The following is a 10,102-nucleotide window of genomic DNA, read 5'->3' as shown; positions in this document are numbered from 1 at the left end:
TTTCGTTGTCGGCAGGATTCGAACCTGCGCAGGAAGATCCTAATGGATTTCTAGTAGTTTATGTGTCGGGGGCTAGGGTCAGTTTGTTATATCTGGAGTACTTCTCCTGTCCTATTCGGTGTCCTGTGTGAATCTAAGTGTGCGTTCTCTAATTCTCTCCTTCTCTCTTTCTTTCTCTCTCTCGGAGGACCTGAGCCCTAGGACCATGTCCCAGGTAGTCCATCGCCTTAACCACTCGGCCACGACAACAGGCTTGTCAGCAGTGAATGGGCCACCAGGCATAGCCTACAGAAAGTGAGAATTTTACAACTGAAAGACAATGCAGTAACTCATTATGCAATAACATGAATTGTTCCCCTCATTCATTTGTTATTAAGTACAGCTGTTTTCTTATTTTCCTTGATCTTTGCTCAGCTCCAGAAGGTTTGAATTTGAGAGTGTTTATTATAAATTGTTATTTCGTCATCTTATTATTACTGCTTCGCAGCATGACTCCTGAGAGGAACTAAACAGCTGTCAGAAGTGGGATTTGAACCCACGCCTCCATGGGAGACTGCGACCTGAACGCAGCGCCTTAGACCGCTCGGCCATCCTGACTACAGCACAGTACTTGGGTATCGGGTTAAAGAGTATGGGGTAAAAGTAGAAATAGGCACAGCCTTCTAAAATCACCACAGAGACCAGTAAATTTATGCACGATACCGACTTGCACTTTCAATAGTCATTTGTTTTTATCAATGAAAAACTTCAGTCATTGATTTAACCTCAATATGACCTTCAATGGAAAAGAGTAGTAAATCGTCATTGAATGAACGCTAAACTGGCCTCAGAATATGGCCATTCTGATATAAATGATCAAATTCCTCAGATAAGACCGAAAAAGTGTATGGAAATATCAGCAATCATCAGGGTAAGAGTGACAACAGGTCCACATGGGGGAAATCTTAACAAATGGCTTAATGGGTATTTTCAACGCAATCGTGTTATTATTTATTTTTCGGGTTTAACAAGGCAGCTTACCTGTGACCTGTGGCTTGACATTAGATGCGGCGACTTCGATTACCCTGCAGACGATATTTTTGTTCTTCCCGCCAATACAATCCACTGACAACGACCGACGAGTTGTGCGTTCCGAGATGCTTTTTGTTATTCGCCTGTTTGTGGCCCGCCTGTGAAATTGCGCGATTCTTGCAATTCTCTTTCAGCCTCTCATCAACTAGCTGTTTTTGCAGAATATTAAAAATACGATAGTTATTCACTACTCATATTAACGAGGTGTCATTTACATTACCTTAAGTCATTTATTTTTCAACTGGATTTTACAAAGGTGCATGACATGCAGGCGCTAAAAAGTTGTCAGGAGTGGGTTTCAAACCATGCCTATAGGGGAGTCTGCGACCTGAATGACGTAATGGTTATTTTCAATGCAATCGTGTTTTTCTTTTTTCTTTTAGGGTTTAACAAGGTTTCTCACCAATGACTTTAGATGTGGCCAGTTCGATTACCCTGCAGACTTTAAGAGTGTCTTCAGAATATGGCCATTTTGACATGAATTTAAAAATTCCTCAGATAGGACCAAAAAAGTGTCTGGAGCTATCCGTCAGGGTAAGAGTGACAACAGGTTTCCACATGTGAAAATGGGGGAAATCTTAGCAAATGGCTTAATGGTTATTCATGAGAATCGTGTTGTTGTATTGTTGAGTGTATCATGAGATCTCACCTGAAATCTGTGGCTTGACTACAAACCTGTAACCTATGCTAGTGTGGCCTATAGAGCTAGAAGAATGGATAACCACGTGTGTAAAGGTGTGAGGTGGGATCCTATCCCAAATGGACAACTAATCCCTTTGTACTTGTGGAGCTTTTTGTCAACTCTTTGTCCGTTTCTTCCCACAAGGCGAAATATGTGCCCTCGCTTTGAAATAAGTAAGCAAGATTAGTTTGTATTTCATCCAACAATCTGTGCTACAAATTATGGCTGCAGTATATGCAATTTCTTCCACTTTTTGACTGACACAAAGATACTTATCTACATGGTGAAAATGCAACAGCTGTTAATCACACTCACTTTGACTTTATATAGTGCACCAAGAGATAGTTTCTCGCTTACGACCACACCGGCCTGAGTACGCCTGATCTCGTCTGATCTCAGAAGCTAAGCAGGGTCGGGCCTGGTTAGTACTTGGATGGGAGACCGCCTGGGAATACCAGGTGTTGTAAGCTTTTTGTCAACTCTTTGTCCGTTTCTTCCCACAAGGCGGAAATATGTGCCCTCGCTTTGAAATAAGTAAGCAAGATTAGTTTGTATTTCATCCAACAATCTGTGCTACAAATTATGGCTGCAGTATATGCAATTTCTTCCACTTTTTGACTGACACAAAGATACTTATCTACATGGTGAAAATGCAACAGCTGTTAATCACACTCACTTTGACTTTATATAGTGCACCAAGAGATAGTTTCTCCTTACGACCACACCGGCCTGAGTACGCCTGATCTCGTCTGATCTCAGAAGCTAAGCAGGGCCGGGCCTGGTTAGTACTTGGATGGGAGACCGCCTGGGAATACCAGGTGTTGTAAGCTTTTGTCAACTCTTTGTCCGTTTCTTCCCACAAGGCGGAAATATGTGCCCTCGCTTTGAAATAAGTAAGCAAGATTAGTTTGTATTTCATCCAACAATCTGTGCTACAAATTATGGCTGCAGTATATGCAATTTCTTCCACTTTTTGACTGACACATGGGTATTTTCAACGCAATCGTGTTATTATTTATTTTTCGGGTTTTTAACAAGATACTTATCTACATGGTGAAAATGCAACAGCTGTTAATCACACTCACTTTGACTTTATATAGTGCACCAAGAGATAGTTTCTCGCTTACGACCACACCGGCCTGAGTACGCCTGATCTCGTCTGATCTCAGAAGCTAAGCAGGGCCGGGCCTGGTTAGTACTTGGATGGGAGACCGCCTGGGAATACCAGGTGTTGTAAGCTTTTTGTCAACTCTTTGTCCGTTTCTTCCCACAAGGCGGAAATATGTGCCCTCGCTTTGAAATAAGTAAGCAAGATTAGTTTGTATTTCATCCAACAATCTGTGCTACAAATTATGGCTGCAGTATATGCAATTTCTTCCACTTTTTGACTGACACAAAGATACATCTACATGGTGAAAATGCAACAGCTGTTAATCACACTCACTTTGACTTTATATAGTGCACCAAGAGATAGTTTCTCGCTTACGACCACACCGGCCTGAGTACGCCTGATCTCGTCTGATCTCAGAAGCTAAGCAGGGCCGGGCCTGGTTAGTACTTGGATGGGAGACCGCCTGGGAATACCAGGTGTTGTAAGCTTTTGTCAACTCTTTGTCCGTTTCTTCCCACAAGGCGGAAATATGTGCCCTCGCTTTGAAATAAGTAAGCAAGATTAGTTTGTATTTCATCCAACAATCTGTGCTACAAATTATGGCTGCAGTATATGCAATTTCTTCCACTTTTTGACTGACACAAAGATACTTATCTACATGGTGAAAATGCAACAGCTGTTAATCACACTCACTTTGACTTTATATAGTGCACCAAGAGATAGTTTCTCGCTTACGACCACACCGGCCTGAGTACGCCTGATCTCGTCTGATCTCAGAAGCTAAGCAGGGTCGGGCCTGGTTAGTACTTGGATGGGAGACCGCCTGGGAATACCAGGTGTTGTAAGCTTTTGTCAACTCTTTGTCCGTTTCTTCCCACAAGGCGGAAATATGTGCCCTCGCTTTGAAATAAGTAAGCAAGATTAGTTTGTATTTCATCCAACAATCTGTGCTACAAATTATGGCTGCAGTATATGCAATTTCTTCCACTTTTTGACTGACACAAAGATACTTATCTACATGGTGAAAATGCAACAGCTGTTAATCACACTCACTTTGACTTTATAGTGCACCAAGAGATAATTTCTCGCTTACGACCACACCGGCCTGAGTACGCCTGATCTCGTCTGATCTCAGAAGCTAAGCAGGGTCGGGCCTGGTTAGTACTTGGATGGGAGACCGCCTGGGAATACCAGGTGTTGTAAGCTTTTTGTCAACTCTTTGTCCGTTTCTTCCCACAAGGCGGAAATATGTGCCCTCGCTTTGAAATAAGTAAGCAAGATTAGTTTGTATTTCATCCAACAATCTGTGCTACAAATTATGGCTGCAGTATATGCAATTTCTTCCACTTTTTGACTGACACAAAGATACTTATCTACATGGTGAAAATGCAACAGCTGTTAATCACACTCACTTTGACTTTATATAGTGCACCAAGAGATAGTTTCTCGCTTACGACCACACCGGCCTGAGTACGCCTGATCTCGTCTGATCTCAGAAGCTAAGCAGGGTCGGGCCTGGTTAGTACTTGGATGGGAGACCGCCTGGGAATACCAGGTGTTGTAAGCTTTTGTCAACTCTTTGTCCGTTTCTTCCCACAAGGCGGAAATATGTGCCCTCGCTTTGAAATAAGTAAGCAAGATTAGTTTGTATTTCATCCAACAATCTGTGCTACAAATTATGGCTGCAGTATATGCAATTTCTTCCACTTTTTGAGTGACACAAAGATACTTATCTACATGGTGAAAATGCAACAGCTGTTAATCACACTCACTTTGACTTTATATAGTGCACCAAGAGATAGTTTCTCGCTTACGACCACACCGGCCTGAGTACGCCTGATCTCGTCTGATCTCAGAAGCTAAGCAGGGTCGGGCCTGGTTAGTACTTGGATGGGAGACCGCCTGGGAATACCAGGTGTTGTAAGCTTTTTGTCAACTCTTTGTCCGTTTCTTCCCACAAGGCGGAAATATGTGCCCTCGCTTTGAAATAAGTAAGCAAGATTAGTTTGTATTTCATCCAACAATCTGTGCTACAAATTATGGCTGCAGTATATGCAATTTCTTCCACTTTTTGAGTGACACAAAGATACTTATCTACATGGTGAAAATGCAACAGCTGTTAATCACACTCACTTTGACTTTATATAGTGCACCAAGAGATAGTTTCTCGCTTACGACCACACCGGCCTGACCACGCCCATTTTTTGGGATTGAGGAAGTGTTTGGAGGGAGTTGGTTGTTGAGTTGGAGAAATACATTGTTTGCTGTTTTGAAGTAAATCTTTTTGTTTTTTGGTTGGTGATTTTTGTTAAACAATTCTTATTGAAGAATTTTCCCCTAGCAGCTTGCGCTGTTAGGGGAAAGGCTTTTTCATTTCCTTAAAGGAAGTTTGAAAGACCAAACGGACTTGTAAAGAAGCATGAATGTGAGTAGGAGATTGGTTTCTGATTCGGACCGAAGAGTGGACGATATGGCTTCGACTACTGGGAAGAATTCGAAAGGGGAAATGAAGACTGACAGAGGTGCTGCAGGAGAAAAGATGGCTGAGCAACGGGCTGTTCCCCGGGTGTTTGAAAGAAGTTTAACAGTGGCGGTGGTTTCTGATTCGGACCGAAGAGTGGACGATATGGCTTCGACTACTGGGAAGAATTCGAAAGGGGAAATGAAGACTGACAGAGGTGCTGCAGGAGAAAAGATGGCTGAGCAACGGGCTGTTCCCCGGGTGTTTGAAAGAAGGTTAACAGTGGCGGTGGAGATCATTGGGGAGGACAAGATAACGATGATGGAGCTTCTACGGGGGATCAAGGAGGTATGCGGTTTGGTGGTGGGGTGTCGTTTTAAAACGAAGAATAAATATGAGATAACAATGAGTCATGCAAAAGGGACGGAGAGACTTATGGATGGATTTAAAATTAAAGACTCATGTGTAATGGCGAAGGATTTGTCACATGATGAACTGGTGGTGTCCTTTCTGAATTTACCGACATATATCTCGGATGAGGATATAATAAATAAATTGGCTGGATGGGGAGTCACAGCAGTGTCTACAATCAAGAGGAGAATGTGGCCTGGAACGGAAATTGCAGACGGTACGCGTTTCTGTAAGGTACGATTTACAAGCAATGTCCAATCGTTGCCATATTCGACGAAGTTTGAGACTTTGGAGGGGGCTGAATATTTCAGGGTTATACATGACAGGCAGGTGAAAGTGTGTAGGCTTTGTATTCAGCCTGGTCATGTAGTACGTGATTGCCCTGAATTTAGGTGTTACAAATGTATGGAGCAGGGGCATTATGCACGGGAGTGTCATGAGAGAAGAAGGAGATGTGAGGAATGTGAATCATTTAACTGTATATGTGGTGAAAGGGTGGGTGAAGAGTTTGAGATAATGAATGAGAGAAGCTCAGTAGATGAGGAAGAGAGTGTGGAGGAAAGTGAGCTGGGAGAGGAGAATGATATGGAGGGGATCAGTGGGATACATGAAGGGGTGAGAAATCGTAGCAAGTCTGCAGAGATGGGGGTGACGGTGCTGGGATCAAGTATGGACAGTGCCGTAGAATGGTTAAATTCATCAGAGGGTGTGGTGGGAGAAGATGCGAGATGTGGAAGAGCTCAGATGGATTTACAGAAAGCTGAGTGTGGCAAGGACCCATGCACAGAGCCTATAATGGAGGAAGTACAACCTGACGGGACTATTCAGAATGTTAAGCCTATTGAAGATCCTCGTGGAGAGGGGGGCTCCTCTAGAGAGGTGGATACTGCAAGAGATGACTCTCGCAAACGTAAAGAGTCTGAAGAAGAGCTGATGGAGGAAGAGAGGGAGAACATACAATCTCTGCGGAGGGATAGTAAAAAGAACATGATAACCAGGAGGAAAAAGAAGATAAAAGATCAATCATGATGGACTTGATTCATCCTCTCTTTATAGTTATAATGTTGAGAGTTGTATCTATTAACACCAATGGACTTCGTAGCAAAGAAAAGCTAGAGCTGGTGTTGGAAGCCTTCTCTGCGGATATATTATGTCTTCAGGAGACCCATTGGACTGAGCTGTATATGGAGAATGTAAGGCAGAGATGGAATGGACTAATGTACGTGAGTAATGGTACGGTGCGGGCATGTGGGGTAGCTATTTTGGTAAAACATGATGTTGTGTCTAATTTAAATTTGTTATGTGCTGACACTGTGGGTCGAATGGTGGGAGTGGGTTTCACTTATCAAGATGTGGAGTACTCGTTGTACAATGTCTATGCTCCTAATAATGAAATTGAGAGGAGGGTTATGTTTATGTCTATGGGAGGATTATGTGGGAAGAACTGTTTGCTTGTTGGGGATTTTAATGTATGGATGGATAGGCTAGATGCCTCAAGTAGCGCACATTTTAGCTCTGACTCATCTCGGGGAGCGCTATTAAGGCTAATGCGGGATGAGGATTGGGTGGATATATGGAGGGAGAGGAATCCAGATAAGCGGGTGTTCTCTCGAAGACAAGTGGTGAGGGGTGAGCTAAAGCAGTCACGTATAGATTTGTGTCTCGCTAATAGAGAGATTGAGCACTTGGTTGTGGGGGTAAGTATTCACACACATTTTTTAGTGACCATGATGCTCTGCTTTTCAGGCTGGGTGCATCAGGGGAGGGGGGGGTGGTTTGTGGTGTCTTAATGCAAGTATGTTGAAGGATGAGGGGTTTAGGGCTGCAGTGAAAGAGTGTGTGAATGACGCCGTGTCAGATCCTCTATTTGAGTCTGATGTGAGTGTGTGGTGGGAAGGATTAAAAGGGGAGTTTAAGCGGCTGGCAATATCTAGTGCAAGACGGGCAAATGTGATAAGGAGGAGGGAGGAGGAGATTCTTAAATCTCGCCTGTTATTGGAGTTAGAAAAGGTAGAAAACTGCCCAGGCTATGATGTGACAGAGTACCTGAGGGTGAGGGAGGAGTTGAGGGTCGTAGAGAGGCACAGGTGTATGGGGGCAGTGGTGAGGAGTAGAGCACAGTATGTGGTGGAGGGGGAGAGAAATACTGCTTTTTTCCTGGGGTTAGAAAGGAGGAAGCAGGAAAAGAGTTTTCTAACTGAGCTGTTAAATGAGAGGGGTGAGAGGGTGACAGATCTGGAAGGAATTTTGAATACAGTGCATTCTTTTTATAAGGGATTATTTACGTCGGGTGGGGTAGATGAAGTGTGTATGAGAAGAGTACTAGAAGCAGTGGAGGCTAGGGTGTCGACTGAGGATGTAGAGATGTGTGATGCTGATTTCACATTGGCAGAGGTTAAAGCAGCCATATTGGGACTGAACTTGAATAAGAGCCCGGGTTCAGATGGTCTTACTGCAGAGTTTTACCGTGAGTTTAGTGACATACTGGCCCCACTAATGCTGCGTGTGTATGTGTGTATGGAGGAGAAGAGGGTAGTCCCTGAATCTTTAGCTATGGGTGTGTTGACTGTGTTATACAAAGGGAAGGGGAGCAGACTGAAATTAGAGAACTACAGACCAATAACTCTTTTGAACTCCGACAATAAGGTGCTTGCTAAGATAATGGCTAATAGGTTGAATAAGGTGATGGGAAGCATCATAGCACCTACTCAGGCCTATGGAGTTCCGGGGCGGGATGTAGTGGACACCCTCTGCACTATCCGGGATGTGGTGAAGCAGATGGGGGAGGTGGGTGGGGCGGTGCTCTGCCTAGATCTGAATAAAGCCTTTGATCGGGTGGAGCATCGGTTCCTGTTAGAGGCCTTGGCAAGATTTGGGTTCGGGCCTCGTCTTAAAGGATGGGTGAAGCTATTGTATGGGTCAGCATGCAGTGTCGTGAAATGTAATGGTGTGCTAACTGATCCTTTTCCCCTGGGCAGGTCTGTTAGGCAGGGTTGTCCATTGTCTGCACTGCTATACAGCATCTCAGTAGAGCCTTTAGCGGCGTTTGTAAAGCAGAATGGAGGAGTGAATGGAGTGGACCTCCCGGGGGGAGGCGTCAGTGTACTGCATCATTATGCTGACGACACCACCTGTACTTTGCGGGATGGAGAGAGTGTGAATTGTCTGATGAAGTGTTTTGATGTGTATGGAAGAGCTTCTGGGGCTAAGGTGAATGTTGAAAAGTCTCAAATGTTATGTACTGATGATACTGTTATGTCTACATGTAACATTCCCTTTAAGACTGTTAAGGGGCACGTGAAAATTTTGGGTGTGAATATTGGGGTAGATGAGCGGGAGGCGAGGGACTTAACTTGGACAGGGGTGATTAATAAAATAAAGACGACTCTGAATTACTGGAAACAAAGGAAATTAAAATTGAGGGGGAAAGTGGTTGTGGTGAATGCATTGTTAATGTCAAAATGTGTGTATACCTTAGGGGTTATGGACATGCCTGTATGGGTTCTGAAGGGAATTAATAATTTAGTGTCTGATTTCCTGTGGGGTGGGAAGGGGGTGAAGATTGCTCATGATGTAATGATAGCAGATTATGATAGGGGTGGTTTGAGATTAATAGATCTGGAGGTGAAGTTAAAAGCCATGAGGGTGAAGAGAGTTCAACGGTTTTTGTATGGGGAGGAGGGTCAGGGGTGGAAGGAGTTTTTCAGGCATTGGTTGCATAAGAGTGGAGGTTGTGGAGATTATGGGTTGTTAATGTGTTTCAAGCCCAGCATGTATGCAGAGGTGCCTGAGTTTTATCAGGAGGTGTTCAGGGCATGGGCGGAGTTCTTACCGCAGGTAAGTTATGAGTGTGACTCTATTGGGGTGATTTTGAATATACCAGTTTTTCTGAACCCAATGCTGAAATCAGAGGGAAATATGCTGGAGAGTAAGGTAATAATGAAGGCGGGTATGATAAGACTGAGGGACTTTAGGTATGAGGTGGTGCCAGGGTTCCTGCCTGAGCAGGCGATCGTAGATACTGTCTGGGGTGTAGATGAGGATGTCAGGAAAGGGATGGTGTTGAGAATGTATGATAGGATAAAGGAGTGTGTTCCAGGGGAGTGGGTGAGGCTGTTGGACAATCATCTGAGTAATGGAGTCTTAGAGACCTTGCCTGAGATGCAGGTGAAATGTGGGGAGAATATGCAAGCATTATCCTCTACCCAGGTGAGGGCCTTATACTGGGCGCTTATTACCAGGAAGGTCAGGGCGCCTGCATCGGAGAAAGTGTGGAGGCAAGTTTTTCCAGGGATGGAAGTTGAGAGGTTGTGGGAAAACATGGTAGTGAGGCTCAATAGTATTGAATGTACCCATTTTGATTTTA

General features: G+C 44.0%; 10 non-coding genes across 10 annotated transcripts; 8 read left to right on the top strand and 2 right to left on the bottom strand.

Annotated features, from left to right (window-relative positions):
• Window positions 1-3: 3 nt before the first annotated feature.
• Window positions 4-249, bottom strand: trnag-acc (transfer RNA glycine (anticodon ACC)). Its single transcript has 2 exons — window positions 213-249; window positions 4-48 (listed from the first exon to the last, which is right to left on the bottom strand). It is a non-coding gene; the product is annotated as a tRNA-Gly (tRNA).
• Window positions 250-514: 265 nt separating this feature from the next.
• On the bottom strand, window positions 515-597 carry trnal-cag (transfer RNA leucine (anticodon CAG)). The gene has a single exon. It is a non-coding gene; the product is annotated as a tRNA-Leu (tRNA).
• A 1,507-nt stretch (window positions 598-2,104) lies between these two features.
• Window positions 2,105-2,223, top strand: LOC127917266 (5S ribosomal RNA). Its single transcript, XR_008097107.1, has one exon. It is a non-coding gene; the product is annotated as a 5S ribosomal RNA (ribosomal RNA).
• Window positions 2,224-2,464: 241 nt separating this feature from the next.
• LOC127917262 (5S ribosomal RNA) lies at window positions 2,465-2,583 on the top strand. Its single transcript, XR_008097102.1, has one exon. It is a non-coding gene; the product is annotated as a 5S ribosomal RNA (ribosomal RNA).
• Window positions 2,584-2,874: 291 nt separating this feature from the next.
• Window positions 2,875-2,993, top strand: LOC127917261 (5S ribosomal RNA). The gene has a single exon (XR_008097101.1). It is a non-coding gene; the product is annotated as a 5S ribosomal RNA (ribosomal RNA).
• A 240-nt stretch (window positions 2,994-3,233) lies between these two features.
• On the top strand, window positions 3,234-3,352 carry LOC127917260 (5S ribosomal RNA). Its single transcript, XR_008097100.1, has one exon. It is a non-coding gene; the product is annotated as a 5S ribosomal RNA (ribosomal RNA).
• A 241-nt stretch (window positions 3,353-3,593) lies between these two features.
• Window positions 3,594-3,712, top strand: LOC127917265 (5S ribosomal RNA). The gene has a single exon (XR_008097106.1). It is a non-coding gene; the product is annotated as a 5S ribosomal RNA (ribosomal RNA).
• Window positions 3,713-3,951: 239 nt separating this feature from the next.
• Window positions 3,952-4,070, top strand: LOC127917264 (5S ribosomal RNA). The gene has a single exon (XR_008097104.1). It is a non-coding gene; the product is annotated as a 5S ribosomal RNA (ribosomal RNA).
• A 242-nt stretch (window positions 4,071-4,312) lies between these two features.
• Window positions 4,313-4,431, top strand: LOC127917263 (5S ribosomal RNA). The gene has a single exon (XR_008097103.1). It is a non-coding gene; the product is annotated as a 5S ribosomal RNA (ribosomal RNA).
• Window positions 4,432-4,672: 241 nt separating this feature from the next.
• LOC127917259 (5S ribosomal RNA) lies at window positions 4,673-4,791 on the top strand. Its single transcript, XR_008097098.1, has one exon. It is a non-coding gene; the product is annotated as a 5S ribosomal RNA (ribosomal RNA).
• The last annotated feature ends 5,311 nt before the right edge of the window (window positions 4,792-10,102 follow it).

This window comes from Oncorhynchus keta, unplaced genomic scaffold (genome assembly GCF_023373465.1).
Source record: "Oncorhynchus keta strain PuntledgeMale-10-30-2019 unplaced genomic scaffold, Oket_V2 Un_contig_11240_pilon_pilon, whole genome shotgun sequence".
Taxonomy (NCBI): domain Eukaryota; kingdom Metazoa; phylum Chordata; class Actinopteri; order Salmoniformes; family Salmonidae; genus Oncorhynchus; species Oncorhynchus keta.
The sequence above is the reverse complement of the archived record's forward strand: the minus strand, read 5'-3'. Positions and strand labels throughout refer to the sequence as shown.